Source organism: Papaver somniferum, chromosome 7 (genome assembly GCF_003573695.1).
Source record: "Papaver somniferum cultivar HN1 chromosome 7, ASM357369v1, whole genome shotgun sequence".
Taxonomy (NCBI): domain Eukaryota; kingdom Viridiplantae; phylum Streptophyta; class Magnoliopsida; order Ranunculales; family Papaveraceae; genus Papaver; species Papaver somniferum.
Genome location: NC_039364.1, coordinates 251,020,949 through 251,036,252, shown reverse-complemented (window position 1 = coordinate 251,036,252; position 15,304 = coordinate 251,020,949). Strand labels below are relative to the sequence as shown.

General features: G+C 38.0%; 1 long non-coding RNA gene across 2 annotated transcripts; it reads left to right on the top strand.

Annotated features, from left to right (window-relative positions):
• The first annotated feature begins 8,428 nt into the window (after positions 1 to 8,428).
• Positions 8,429 to 10,723, top strand: LOC113300126. Of its 2 annotated transcripts, none has more exons than XR_003335451.1 (6): positions 8,429 to 8,751; positions 8,896 to 8,948; positions 9,228 to 9,261; positions 9,451 to 9,549; positions 9,653 to 9,767; positions 10,156 to 10,723. It is a non-coding gene; the product is annotated as an uncharacterized LOC113300126 (long non-coding RNA). The 2 variants fall into 2 exon arrangements; XR_003335452.1 differs by having other exon boundaries at positions 9,228 to 9,382.
• Positions 10,724 to 15,304: the final 4,581 nt, after the last annotated feature.

The following is a 15,304-nucleotide window of genomic DNA, read 5'->3' as shown; positions in this document are numbered from 1 at the left end:
ATAAAGTCAATTGTGTAGGCTATTTTGAATTGATCCACAAATTAATTATCAAACAATAAATTGTTTCTAACAAATATTGTTAAGGACCTTTGAACCTATGCTAGAATCATATTTCAAATTTTTTTACAAGACAAGCATGATTCGAAATTTCTTCTTTGTAAATCCAATAGATAAAGTGGTAAAATAGTGAGTAAAATAGAATGGTTTAATCTTCACTTACCTGATACAGAAGTTCTTCAAATGTCTTCGTCGATCTTCAGTCTTCGAGGGTGATGTCTAATACTCAACTACCAAATTCTAACCTAGTCCGAGACCTGACTTAGTAGACTAGAAATCAAGAAATAGTTTTGATCATCTAACATTGACAACAAGCTTGAGATAGAAAACTTGTGGGTTCAACCGAGCATTGATCTAACACGGATAAACTAGCTATGGAGGCAAGAAAATCGTCACTTTTTAGTACCTGGAGTGACGATATGATAAACTTTCTTGGTTAGGTCATTAAGATTAGAAGTAAGAATGAAAATATCAGGGACTATAGAAGATATTAGGAATGTTGTCTGAAACTCATAACATGGAGCTTGTTCCCGTGTGATAGCAAGGCAACATTCCAGTTTTTTTTGGATTTGTGTTTACTTTCTATTAGCTTGTTTTCTGATTTCCTTTCTGGTAATATATTCTATCTGTAGTAAGGCAAAAACTGATTCTGGAGAAAAAAAAGTAAAAGTGGGTAGGTTGATGAGAAACGAGTCTAAACCCTAAAAAAAATGTACTACACATGATTAATTTTAGATCGAGAGATCAATCTATACGATTCTGGCCTAAACCAAGAAATGGCCGTTCCAGTCTTGCTTCGGTCACAAAATGAAAGAGAATGGTTGATCTTAGGGAGGGAAGCACAGAAGCTGTTGAGATCAGAGAGACATGATCTATAAGATGTGGTTGTTTATGACTTGTATCAGAATGTAAATCTTTCTTGTAAAACGTAAGTTGTGTGTTCTCTTTATTCTATGGATACTTGTGTTAGTTGTTGATCGAATAGAATACAAATCTATTTATATCAAGTCATAGTCGAACACCCTGGTCTCATAGGAAGTGGGGGTTGTGGAATAGTGAAATAGTGGAGATCATGTGAAGGTGGTAGAATCGTGCCCCTACTATGAAGGTAGGATTGGATGGTTGTGTACCCACTTCTCCTTTACTCGTTAACAACTTGCTCTTCATGTCACATTCTCATAATGGGTGTATTGCACACCGCATGTTGTAAACTGCTAGACGAATACCCTGATGAACATCCCCCAATTGTGACATGTTTGATGTCTCGAGTATTTTTGGTAAAGAGTGGCTCTTAGTCGTGATTTTCATGACTAAGGTATGCCTATAAGGCTAAAGCCTACTTGCACGACTAGGCCTACCTATATGGTAAAGTCCATATGATATGGAGCAAGTCGTATAACGACTAATAATTAAGAGTGGAGCAAGTCCTGCATGGTAGTTGCTGAGTGGGCCCACCACCATGACATGCGATAAGTGGTCATGAAGAGTGGAAGAATGAATACATGATTATTCCAGCAACTAACATATATCGTGGGTCTTTTTTATAAAACCTACATGTAAAGAAATATTTCGACCAATCATGTGCAAGCCAGGAAGCAGATGGTCATAAGTGACAAGTCAAGTCGTATGAATGGGACTTGCCGTGAGTAATACTCAAAAAATAGCAGATGGTGCTTGTAGTTAAATAAATAATTAAATTATTTATAAAATCGATACTCCAAAAATATCGTTTGTAAACGATGCATGTAAAGCATCATTTTCAAGCAAGCAACTCAAAAATATTCGATGCATGTAAAACATCTTTGTATAGAGCCGGCTTGAATTAGTCGCAAATTACAAAGCTTTAAAGGTGGAGTGACCGCCCCTCTTTGGACGTCCATTGGTGGTTGTGCATGTATGCCATGGACTACGTGATATGTCCATTGAGAAGAAACACGACTGGTAGCAATCATGGCACCTTATTGGTCGCATAAATTTTAATCTAGGCCAGATAAATTGGTCGGCTAAGTGGGACGGCTGGGATTGAACTGGGACATATAAGGGTCGTCGTTGACCTAATTAAGACACTTCCTATCCGCCCGACCAGCCTACATTGGGTTGGTGATTCAGAGCCGAGCAGGTAGGCTGCGCGCATTCTGATTGGCTGAAATAATAGGGGTGCTAGGTGATCACCATAGAGATTGCTTGATCATTCCAGGAAGGAGCCAAGATTGTTGAATATACCGGTCAAGTCGTGTGGTCGTGATCATTTGGAGGCCGACTTGGACAGCCTAGATTAAATTCTTTATATAAAGAAGCAGCTCGACTAGCCTACTTTGGCCAACGATTTGGAACAGAGCAGGTAGGCTAGGAGTGATGTGATTGGTCGAGGCAATAGATGGGCGACCGCTCATCACAACAACACCCTATTTGCCGAGCATGTAAGGGTTTAGGTTAGTTAGTTGAGCCGGCCAAGTCGTGTGGTCGTGATCAATTTGCGACTGACTTGGGCGGCCAAGATCTATTTCTTAAAAAATTAAACACTTCGACCAGCCGACTTCCATTAACAATTTAAAGCGGAGCTTGTAGCATAGAAGCAATGTGATTGGCCGATAGGAAAGAGGAGCGCGTGGATGCCAACATGGAGCAAGGCCGGTCGGTCATAGAAGGCGCGAGCTAGGGAAAACCGGTCGTCCAAGTGGCGCGGTCGTGCTCCATCCGTGACTGACCTAGTCAGTCACAGCTCTTTGTTTATTTTTCCCACTTCTATTAGGATTTTACTCCTACTGGCTTTATGATGGGCCAATTCCTAGCTTGCCTAGGTTTAATCTCGACCAATAGGGATCAAGATATCGTGCATGCTTCATTTTCAGGGCAAAAATCCAATTTTGTCAGTTGACACAAAATTAGGTCAAAAAATTGAATTTTGTGTATTGACACAAAATTAATCAATTTAGGTGAATTTTGTATGTTAACACAAAATCATTAATTTTTCACTCTTACGAGTAGCGTGGCGATGGTCTTATTGACACAGCTTGCACGCCTCTGATCAAGTACCTTTATGCACACCTTAATTCAGACTTGAGTCCACGTTACTCAGCTAAGAATGAATATGAACGTCAATAGCTCAGCTAAGAGCATATCATTAAATAAATACTCAATTGGCTCTATACTAGTGAGCAATTCATCTAGGAGCGTGAGTTTTCATGATAAAATATTAGAACACCTGGGATTATTACAACATGCACCAATACTGTTCTGATAATTTTACATGTTTATACTACTGAACTACTCAGTGGGTACAGTGAATACTTTATATACATATATGCAAATATTTATTGAGTTCAGCCAGGTGAAGCTTGCAAACACATCCGTATATATATATATATATATATATATATATATATATATATATATATATATATATATATATATATATATATATATATATATATATATATATAAGAAGACATGCATAGGCACTCCCCAGGTTTCCAGTATATCTCCTAAATTCGTTACAGAATGCAGATACATCAAAGTATAATATTTTAAATACCGGAGCAGTAATATCAATTTTACGGTTTTCGCCATAAGCTAAAAACCACCATCAACACTATCTTTAATCGCAAAAAAAAAAAAATGGGAAAGAAAGAAAAAAAAAGTTGTAATTGCTTGCTCACGACTTATATATTTCACAATATATTATCTTTGTCGAGGGAAAAAAATCAATAAGACAATGGTCACTTTTTTCGTAGACGGGAGATTGGCGTTTTTTATGTAGCTTAATAATCCTTATCTAAATCTTCACCGCAACATAATTATAATATTCTATTTTATAGTGTCAAACTTAAACAATAACCACATGTTCCGGATGGACCATGACAAAAATGGAAGCTAAAATTCAAATGAAATACTACTATACTAGTATACATAGCATATGAAATATGTGTCATTGGTACTGATTTTGGGTTTTTGGATCACTGTGCTCTTTGGGAAATCTTAATCATGGGGATGAGACACATACGAGGTTCTTGGAAATTACACTCCAATAAATATTCAAATAAAAACTTTTCCTTGAACCGACAACTCCTATCCTCAGACTGGCTCATTGAAATTCAGATGTTTTCGACAACATTCACAAAAATATTAAGACCTTAAATAACAAAATAGAGAGCATCCATAGATCTGGAAAAATTTCCAGTGACATGGAGAAATTAAAAAATCTCCAAGCGGTACTAGGAAAATGGTATGAAATCGAAAATTATTTCTACCATCAGCTCTCTAGAGATAAACTTTTCAAGGAATATAATCAGAATACTGAATATTTCCATGTATCTGCGTCAAATATAAAAAAATAATGTGATCAATTCTCTTAGAGAAACATCCGATCTTTGGATTTCTAATAGAAACTAAATCAACTCTCTCCTGGTAAATCACTTTACCCAAATAGGCTTATCACAAATCAACAACCATGACATAGATCTATCTAACATCATTAAACCTTGCATCACCGAAGCTGAAAATAATTCCCTCATCGAAATCCATCCAAAAGAAGAAATCTGGAATACCATGTCCAATATGAACCAGTGGGGCGCTCCAGGTCCAGATAGCTTTCAACCAGGATTTTTCAAAGATAATTGGAAAATTCTGGGGCCGAATATTATCTTTTCAGCACATTTTTTTTTAAATCCGGTATTCTTAAGTCGGATTTCAACTATCCTTTCATAACCCTTATTCGGAAAATAACCACTCCTCAAACCCCGGGTGATTTCCGACCTATAAGCTTAAGTAATACAACATACAAGATAATATAATAAAATCCTAGCGAATCGGTTAAAGCCGCTTCTCAGCAAATTAATATCTCATAATCAATCGGCCTTTCATCCTGTGAGACAAATTACATACAATATTATAATTTTCCATGAGCTTATTCACTCGATGAAAATATCTAAAATAAAAAAGGAATATTTAGCAGCTAAAATTAGATCTCTCAAAAGCTTTCGATAGGGTGGAGTGGATTTTCATTAAAAAGGCCCTATTTGTTTTTGGCTTTAATGAAAATTGGATAAATCTCATAATGCAATGTATTTCAATAACCTCATTCTCTATCCTTCTAAATGGCTCACCCGGACCAAAATTCAACACCTCCAGAGGATTAAGGCAAGGTGATCCTCTATTTCCTTACCTTTTCCTCATCTGCATGGAAATCCTATCTAGGCTCCTTGAAAATGCGATAGTAGATAAAAAAAATCCGGGTTTCATATCAACAAAAATGTCCCTAATATCTCACAACTTTCTTAGCAAACGAATGTTTCTTATTCACCAAAGCAGATCTGGGGGAAGCTTAAAATCTTCCAGAAATCTTATCTTTATTTGGAGATATCACTGGTCAAATTGTAAATCTTCAAAAATATAGTGTCTATTTTAGTCCCCGCATTTACCGTAAACATGGAAAAAAATAGCCAAAATTATAAAAGTCCTTTTGATGACTAAAGATGATAGATATCTTGGTACCCCTTTCTTCTTTGATAAGAACATAAAAGCGAATTTTCAGCCTCTTCTCCAAATATATTACTCCACTCTGCAAGGCTGGAAACCTAAACTCCTCTCTCAAGATGGTAGGATAGTTTTAATAAAATCCATTCTCCAAGCCTACCCAACTTATCAAATGCAAGTTTTTGCTCTTCCAAAAGAAACCTTGGATCTACTGGACCGAATTCAAAGAAACTTCTAATGGAACAAAGATGGGCAAAAAAGACAGGGTGGCTTCATCAAAGCTTAGGCTAGTATCTTCAAGCCTATATCTCAAGAAGGTTTAGGCATTAAAAACCATCACCAATTCAATATAGCGCTCCTTACAGAACTTGCCAATAGACTTATTACTGAACAAGATCAATTGTAGGTCCAAATTCTTAAATCTAAATTTTTCCAAATACCTATCTATTAGAATCCTCTAGAACTTCGAACTTATTGTGGATTTGCATGAGTATCCAAAAAGGTTTAGACATGATTAACGGGAATTTCGTATGGCAAGTCAAAAACGGAGATTCTACAAAAATATGGGAGGACCAGTGGATACCTAATGTCAACACAATCTCAAAACCAACTAATTTACAAGAACCAGCACCACAAATGGTTCAAGAGTTGATAACAAAAGAAAATAAATGGGATAAGGAAAAACTGAACAAATAAAATTAAAGAAAAAATCAATAACTCCAAAGAGAAAAATTCAAGCAATAACTCCCAAGAGACAAGAACAAGATAAAACTAGATGCAAGCATCATCATTCAGTAAATTTGTCGGCTAAGAATATCTACAACTTTATGGTAAAGCAATATCAAGATAATGATAACTTAATGGATTTTCCTTAGAATTTCTTTTGGAAAATACAGGTAATTCCAAGAATAAGATTATTTATTTGAAAATTATCGCAAAAATCCCTCGCAACTTCATCTAGACTTGGAGCCCATAATTCAGCTATCGACCCTCAATGTCAGATGTGTAATTCTCAAGAACATGAAACTGAACAACATATCTTCAGATCTTTTCCTTTTGCTAGAGTTGTTTGGTTCGGATCTTCGTTAGAAAATATTAACTCGAGAAGTAATACGGACTCGATTAATTCTTGGGGTTAAAGGTTAGATATCAGACCCATATTTGGCACAGTTCGCGGAAAAATAGCCATCATCTTATGGTTCATTTAGAAACATAGATGTTCGGTTGTATTCGAAAAAACCAACCCATATATGATAAATCTAATTGAACATATCAATAGATAACTGCAATTTAACATATCAATAGATAACTGCAATCTACTCCCCCTAAGATTATCCAAAAGGGAAACCCACATAAAGATACTTTAGTTAGATATAACTGGTTCAACATAAACATAGATTGGATAATCTTTATAGATGCATCCTTTAAGAAAGAAGACTCTTATGTAGGTTACGCTTTTATTCTTTACTCAGTGGACCATGAGACTTTCATGCACATATCAGCGGGGTCGGATTGGGCGTCTTCGAATTTTCGTGCGGAAACAAAAGCCTTGTTAAAAGAAGTTACATTGTTAAAAGAGAACATTTTGTCAAGTGTTTCCATCGTTACCGATTGCAAAGTTCTGCAGACAACACCAATGCAAACACAGAGATCCCTTGGACAGCAGAAAACACTTTGCAGAAAGGCAAGAAATTTTTGAGAAATTTATCCCAAGCCCAGGTGAAATCTAATCCTTTAAAATCCTAAGTCATATGAGGCCCACGTCGCGCGGTAACGAAGACTCCCCTCTACATTAAAAGTAAACACCACCCACCTCACCAAATTGCACCAAAATTCCCTCTCCTCACCAAAATTCAGAGAAATTTTCTCTTTTTCCTTCAAATTTCTATACCCAATTTATATCAAATATTCCGTGAAAAATTAAATAAATAAATAAATAAAAACAGCCGCAAAAAAAAACTGGCAAGATTGGAGTATACCCATTTTATTCCCATCCAAATTAGTATGTTAAGGGATGTCTAAAATGTGTTAAAAGACCAAATTGCCCGTACTAAAAAATCATGCCGACTAAAACATATTTAAAAAAATCAAAATCTTTCTTCAAAACTCTAACTATACATGATGAGATCAAAAAAAAAAAACGAAGAATCAAAACGGATCGAAAGTCGGCAAGGTTTTTTTTGTCGACCTTGCCGACTAAAATATAGTCGGCATGGTATAAGGTTGAATACCGTGCCGAATTTTCATCTATGAAATCAACAGTTACAAGGTCGGCACGATATTCAACCTTATACCCTGCCGACTATATTTTAGTCGGCACGATATTCATCCTTATACCTTGCCGACTATAGTTTAGCCGGCAAGGTTGTGAAATTAAAACCCTGTCGACTAATTATGCATTTGTAATACCTTTCTCCGTATGTCAAAAATCTTATAGTCGGCAGGGTATTTTTTGTCGACCTTGCCGATTTTTCATACTTTCAGAACTGAAAATGTTGATTCCTTCTATAATTTTGAGTATAAAATCTCCCAGTAGATCTACAATCCCATATTTATAAGTGTTTGGGTAGTACGATTTCATTTCCGTTACAAGTAGAAATCTCAAAAAAAAAAAAAATCTGAAAATCTGAAAAATCTACCCATATTCATGAGTTCAATCTAAAGTAAAACCTAATTCCAAAAATTCAATCAACTAATTAACTAACTAAATTAATTACCCTAATCATATTTATTAGTGTTAACTAATCAAGGGTAGATTAGCCATTTTTATAAATATGTGGTTAAGGGGCTTTGTGTTTTACTTCAAAATGACCATATTTTGTCTCATTTGGTATACCCCAATTAATTTGGGTATACCCCAATCAAGCCAGGAAAAAAACAAAACCTAACTCAAACAAAAACGCTAATGGTGGCGCAAACATGAAATTCTCTCCGTCTTTCTGTTCTTCATTGTTCGTTGGTATTTTTTTTTTCTTTTTTTCTGATCGATCATGTGCTCTGATTCTTCGATATAAAGAAGAGATGAATAGCCAAATCCAATTATGTATTGGTAAACCCTAACTATTTTCTGTCTCTTTATTTCTCCGAATCAATGGGGCAGAGAAAACATCTGTTAGGATTTGATACCATAATCTCTTTCCCTTATCTGTTCTCCATTAATCTCTTTATCACTCTCACTCGGTTTCTGTTTTTTACTTTTCCTTGATTTTCACTAAAAAGGTATGAGCTTCGACTACAAAAACCTAACCCTCTTTTCCATTTTTACTGTCACATTCTTTTCTTTTTCATTCACTCGATTTCGTCCATGAGTTCATCATATTTTGATAAGATTATTGATTAATTTTATTTTATCTTATTTTGTAGAAACAATTTTTTACTTCATCTAAGGAAGAAGTCAGGCGCATAGGTTTCATCAGGTAAGATTTTTCATCACATGTCCTACTTTTTTTCTTACTGAAATTACTTTGTGATGGAAATTTATGGTGTTTATGCTCTGATTGTTATGGTGTGCACTATGTTAAGGTGTTTATGCTCTGATTGTTATGGTGTGCACTATGATTTGAGTTTCAATATGTCCACTATGATTTAGGCTTGAATGTATCATGTTAATGTTGAAGTTCTGTTGTGGTTGTGGCATCACTTTTCACGTGCAGTTTTTTTTCTTTCTAACTTTTATCTTTCAAATCCACTAACAGCTGATAAGTGCGGCAAAAGGATTCACAAGTAAAGGTGTGCAAAGGAAGCAAAGCCCCTCCAATATTGTGAATGGTTGTTTTGGAGCTATAGTGATACAACTGCAGATATTCTGCATTATTTTAGGAGGAATCATCTGTTATGAACTTAGCCTGGAGTAGGTTTATTCTTTTCGTTCTATAATTTCTTTATTCTCTTTGGTAATCTAATAATGGATGTATTCAGGAAAACATCATCTTCAGTATCCGAAGAATTGCCCAAGAAGTAACAAAGAGGGAGGAACTTCCTGGACGTCGCCAAGAGGTACAGGCGCACAACTCATCGGTAAACGCTGGCTTTGTCTCATTCTACAGTCATGTAAATATCGATCGCGACTCCCAACACTTATATGTTATTGAATCTGTTTGATTTTATCTCATTTTTGCAGTGGACACTCTTTTTTCTTCTTTTACGGTAAGATCCATCGTTGGCACATGCGACAAAATTGTGGCGTTGGACTGTCTGTTTGTAATCCCGATTTCATCAAGACAGGACATTATTGGGTAGGCATTCGTGCTAGAACATACCACTCATCTTCAGTTTATTCTTAATACACTTCCTATTATTGATACTGCATTATTAGTAGAAGTAAAAGTGAGTCTTAGCATAGTTGTTTTCCCAAATACAATTCCATATTAGTGATATCGATTTTTTACCGAGACATAGTTGTCCCTGAAATTTTACCGAGAACAGTTGTCCCTGAAATAATGGTGCAGTTCTCGATTTGTACATCTGTGAACAAGTCTATTACAATTAAAGAAATATACCATCAAATTAGAAGTTGATTTCAATGTAAATAGAGTATGTATACATGAATTACTTGGAAATACATTATTTAAAAAATTAAGTTTTTTGTTGACGATGCCTCTGTTTGTTTTTGTGATTAATTAGAACAAGTGATGTATATATATTCTATGACGTGAAGTCGGAGCTGATAAACATGTTAAGGGAAAAATTCAAGGTTGAAGCACTCAAACAACATAATGAGCTGCTCTGGTGGTTATTGCTGTTGTACCATCTCCTTCAGCCATCGCTGATGCCTAATTAGAAGTAGAAGAAAGCTGGTGCCTAATTTGAAGCAGAAGAAAGAAATGCTTTGATTTGAAGCAGTTGCCACGTTCAAGCTAAAGCAGACACTAAACTATCCGCTAGTTGCTTCTAATAAAGCTTTTTTTTCAATGATTATTTTCATATTCATGGTAGTTTTAACGTCATAGCGCTGGACACAGAGCCTATTTAAAAAACTATATGTCTTCATAGACATGCTGCTGGTGCGTCTACTTAAACAACCGAACGACTTCGACAGGCTGGTGCTGCTGCTAAGGAAAATAAAGCTTCGCTCTTGGTTGTGTAGAAATTAGTGTGTAAAAGGACTAAATGTAGATCTTGGTTGGATAAACAAAGACGATAATGTAATTAAATTGATAATGTTAATCTAAATTTTGAAAAGTAATTAAAATAAGCACGTACCTATTTTCATGCTTGGAACATTAAGTTGTTTTGTGTAATGAACTAAGGATATGAGTCGGATGACTTATTTTAACGATGACTATTAGCGAAACCCAATTTTATGCAGAAACTTAGTGACATCAAATCTAAATGCATCGGGATCAAATTGGGACGTGGCGAGGCGAAGCAGAGCTTTACCAAATCAAATCGGGACGAGGCGACTTTACCAAATCATATCGGGGCGAGGCGAAGCGAAGCTGAGCTTTACCAAATCATATTGGGACGGGGCGAGGCCAAAGCCGAGCTTTACCAAATCATATCGGGACTGGGAGGCGAAGCCGAGCTTTACCAAATCAAAAATATGGTAAACTATGCCATTCTATTTGTAGTTGTTGATTTAATTGGTGAACCAGGTTTGTGAAGCCTCCCGGGCGTAGCACGGGCATAAAATCTAATATACAAATAGAAAACATAACACATCAGCGGACTACATTGCTACGGAAAGATAAAAAATCTTCGAAATATGTCTACACAATTGCAACAAAGAGTTCAAAAGTATAGCATTTATTTCAATGTATTTGATAAAAATGAAATTGTAAGCTTATTGTACTATGTTTGTTAGTTAACATATTAATAATCTTTTTATTAAAAAAAAAAAACACGAGTCAATATCTCAAATACAAACTTTAGATGGTCGACACGTTTGACCACCGTCAATACCCATGTAAACTTTGGGTGGGGTTGACTTGCGCCAAATGTTAGAGATGGGTTTACTTTAGACGTCTTGGTAGCAAATAGAGCCGCAGGAGAATCTAATCCTTTAAAATCTTAAGTCATGTGAGGTTTCACGTCGCGCGGTGACGGAAACTCCACCCTATGTTAAAAAGTGAACACCACCCACTTCACCAAATTGCTCCAAAAATCTCTCCCCTCACCAAATTGCAGAGAAATTCTCTCTTTTTGCTCCCTTTTTCTCTCTAAGTTAACAAATTTATAGAAAATAATTAAAAAAAATCGCAACAAATATTAATGGAAAAAAAACCTAAAACCAAATCGTTAATGGTGGCACAAACATGGTGATTAGAGAAGTGGAGTGTTTGCACCCAGAAATATTTCCGAGCACTGAACACGATGATTTTGGTGTTGTTGATGAAAACATGGTTAAAAACATGAAATAGCGTATAGATGAGAGACACGAGTTTAACGTGGTTCGGCATGATTTGCCTACATCCACGGACGAATCCCCTTGGGGAGTGATATTTTATTGATATCGGAATTACATGGATCTTTTTTTCTCAGCTCCCCCCCCCCCCCCCCCCCCCCCCCCCCCCCCCCCCTTTCAGAATTACATTCCCTCTATTTATACAATCCTGAACATAAATGGTATTTATTTTCCTTGCATTAGTTCTGCATGAAACTGCCCTCCTCCACTAATTCTCCTGGCCATAAACTCCCCTGCATTAATTCTGCACGAAACTTCCTTGCATGCCTATTGACTTGCCATGCATGCTTCCTGCCATTAATCTGCCTTGCATGCCTCCTTGTATTGATTTTGCATGAAACTGCCATGCATGCCTCCTTGTATTGATTTTGCATGAAACTGCATGAAACCGCCTCATGTATTAATTCCGCATGCTGGAAGACTGGATTGATGGTTGACAGGCATAATGGACTAGCGGTATGGATGGAGGCTGGTTGACAGCGCATCTGGCAACATTGCTGGAAACTGGTTGGCAGCACAACTAGCAGCATGGCTAGAAACTGGATTGCAGTGCGACATAGTACTTGGCTGGAAATTGGTTAGCAGCATTGCTGGGAACATGACTGATAATTGGCTAGAGGTGCGACTTGCAACCTGACTTTGACAGTTGATCGACGGTCGATTTTGACCATTGACCAGACATTGACTTTGACCATTGACCGGTCATTGAATTTATGTAATACTGGGCAGGCTGGTGGGATGCCTCGGTTGACTGGTTAGCGGGCTTGGATGACAACTGAACAGTGGCCCAGGCAATATTCTGGCCCAATATGTGCCAATTTTACTCATGGTACAAACATCGCCCCCTCTTAACCTCCAACTTGTTGCGGGGTGAAGAAGTTAGTTTTCCATTTTGTATTAACCGTCTATGATAAAATTCGCCTTCAAGTATGGATTATTGTTGTTTGAAGTAAATGACAACCTTCCTTGATCGCTTGCGGAAATCAAGACGCCCCCAAGAGTAAATTATTATTACTGAAGCATAAGGCAAGTTGCCTTCGTTGTTCATGGAAATCATAACCAGGTCTCCCCTAGGTGAGGCTGTTGTGACTGGAAGATCGACGGACAACAATTGAGTATGAACCATCGTTGTATGCAAAAATAGACTGAAGGCTGAACTAGTCTGTTACGAAAGTGTGATACTGGAGCGAAGTAGTGTTGAAAGTGAACTGTATTTGTTGATGTAAAACTAGATTGAGGCAGTTGCGTAGAACTATACTGGAAACAGTTGTTGGAAAAGATGAGCTATACTTGAAGTCACTCGGCTGGAATCTGTGTGAGCTGTTGTTGTAAATGAAATTTGAATTTGCAGACTGTCAGTAATTTCCGCTCAAACTAGCCAGTAGTAGCTATTGGTATTAAGCTGTTGTCAATTACGGACTGAGCCGCGGTAATTGCGAGCGAAAGGGTGTGACCCTTTAGTAGTTGAGATGGTAACATACTTTGTGTGTTGTTAGACCTCCAATGGTCTTGGTTGTGCTACTGGATAAGATATCTATCTTTATATGTCGCAATAGTTATATGAATCAGGATGACAACAGCGATGTAGACTAGATTTCCATAGTTTTTACAAAACTGGGATGCAATGATTGCGGTAAACTGGACTGCGACGGCCACAAAAAACTGTCCTCTGCAGTAATGAGCAAAACTGGGTAGTAACAGCATTGAGCAAAGCTGGTCTGCAGCAGATGCGATCAACTGACTGCAAGAGCTGCGAACAGAGATGGACTGCATGAGCTGCGAACATAGCTGGACTGCAGCAGCTGCGATCAGCTGGAATGCAACAACGACGAGAAAAGTTGCACCGCGGCAGCTGCGATCAGATGGACTACAGGAGCTGCGAACATAGCTGGACTGCAACAGCTGCGATCAGCTGGAATGCAGCAGCGACGAGCAAAGCTGCGATCAGCTGGACTGCAGGAGCTGTGAACATAGCTGGACTGCAGCAAATGTGATCAGGTGGAATGCAGCAGCGACGAGCATACTGCAGCAACTGCGATCAGCTGGACTGCAGCAGCGACGATCAAGACTGCACTCCAGCAGCTGCAGCCAGCTGGACTGCAGGAGGAGTGAGAAACTCTGCACTGCAGCAGCTGCGATAAGCTGGACTGCAGGAGAGACAAGCTATGCTGGACTGCAGCATCTTCGATCAGCTAGACTGCAGGAGCAACGATCTATGCTGGACTGCAGCAGCTTCGATCAGCTAGACTGCAGCAGCGACGAGCAAGACTGCACTGCAGCAGCTGCGATCAGCTGGACTGCATGAGCTACGAACAAAGCTGGACTGCATCATCTTCGACCAGCTGGATTGCAGCAGCGACGAGCAAAGATGCACTACAACAGCTTCGATCAGCTGGACTACATGAGTTGCAAACAGAGCTGGTCCGCAGCAGCTTCGATCAGCTGGAATGCAGCAACTGCCGAGGGACTAGACTTAAACAATTCGATAAACCAGAGTGTAACAGTTATAAATAAAACCATATTGCATCAGTTGCGTCCAACTGAGTACATAATTGATGAGCAAAACTGGACTGCATCAGTTGTGTCCAACTGAGTGCAGCAGTTGCTTAAGAACCGGACTACATCAGTTCGATCAACTTAACTGTAGCAGTATAACGTTACTGATTGCAATAATCGCATCGAAATATTAGGGTGTATTCTCGCCCCCTCTTAATCCTGTAACTCGTTGGAGGATTAAGAAGTTTGGGTTACCTTTTGTTTCGATTCCCAGAAGCTGAATTTCAGATTTCATTTAGGTGCTATTTAACTCGCCCCCAAGCGTATGGAGTGCTACGCAGCTCGCCCCAAAAGAGTTATTTTAGACCATGAGGTGTTACATATCTCTCCCCCAAGTGATGGTCATCCACGTTGAAGTGATATGCGACTCATCTCCAGAAGATATTGATTATCATGCTACTCAATGCTCGCACAGGGGCTGCACTTCCTTGCTGCATCTTGCTCGCGCATGGAAAGAAGTTGACTGTGTCTGCTATCTGGAATTCGCGCAGGGGGCCAATCCCACTATTCCAGATGCGTGCAGAATTGAAATGTGTGCATCTCCTCATGAGAAAATTCTCGCCACATTGTAGGTGTCTCATTGAACAAAAGTATGCATGAATATATGAAATGATGCAAAAATATTTAATTGTATTCGTACCTTATGAGATGTGGTGTTGCGACTCTGTGTACATGTGGCAGTTAGGATGTCCACTGGCTATGTTGTTGTTTCTCAGTGGTGATGATTGTCAAACAGTTTGTTGCCCAAAACGTTCCAGACAAAAACTCTTCCGAACTGTAAAATCAATTGAGTTGCTCGAGATCGATCTTGCT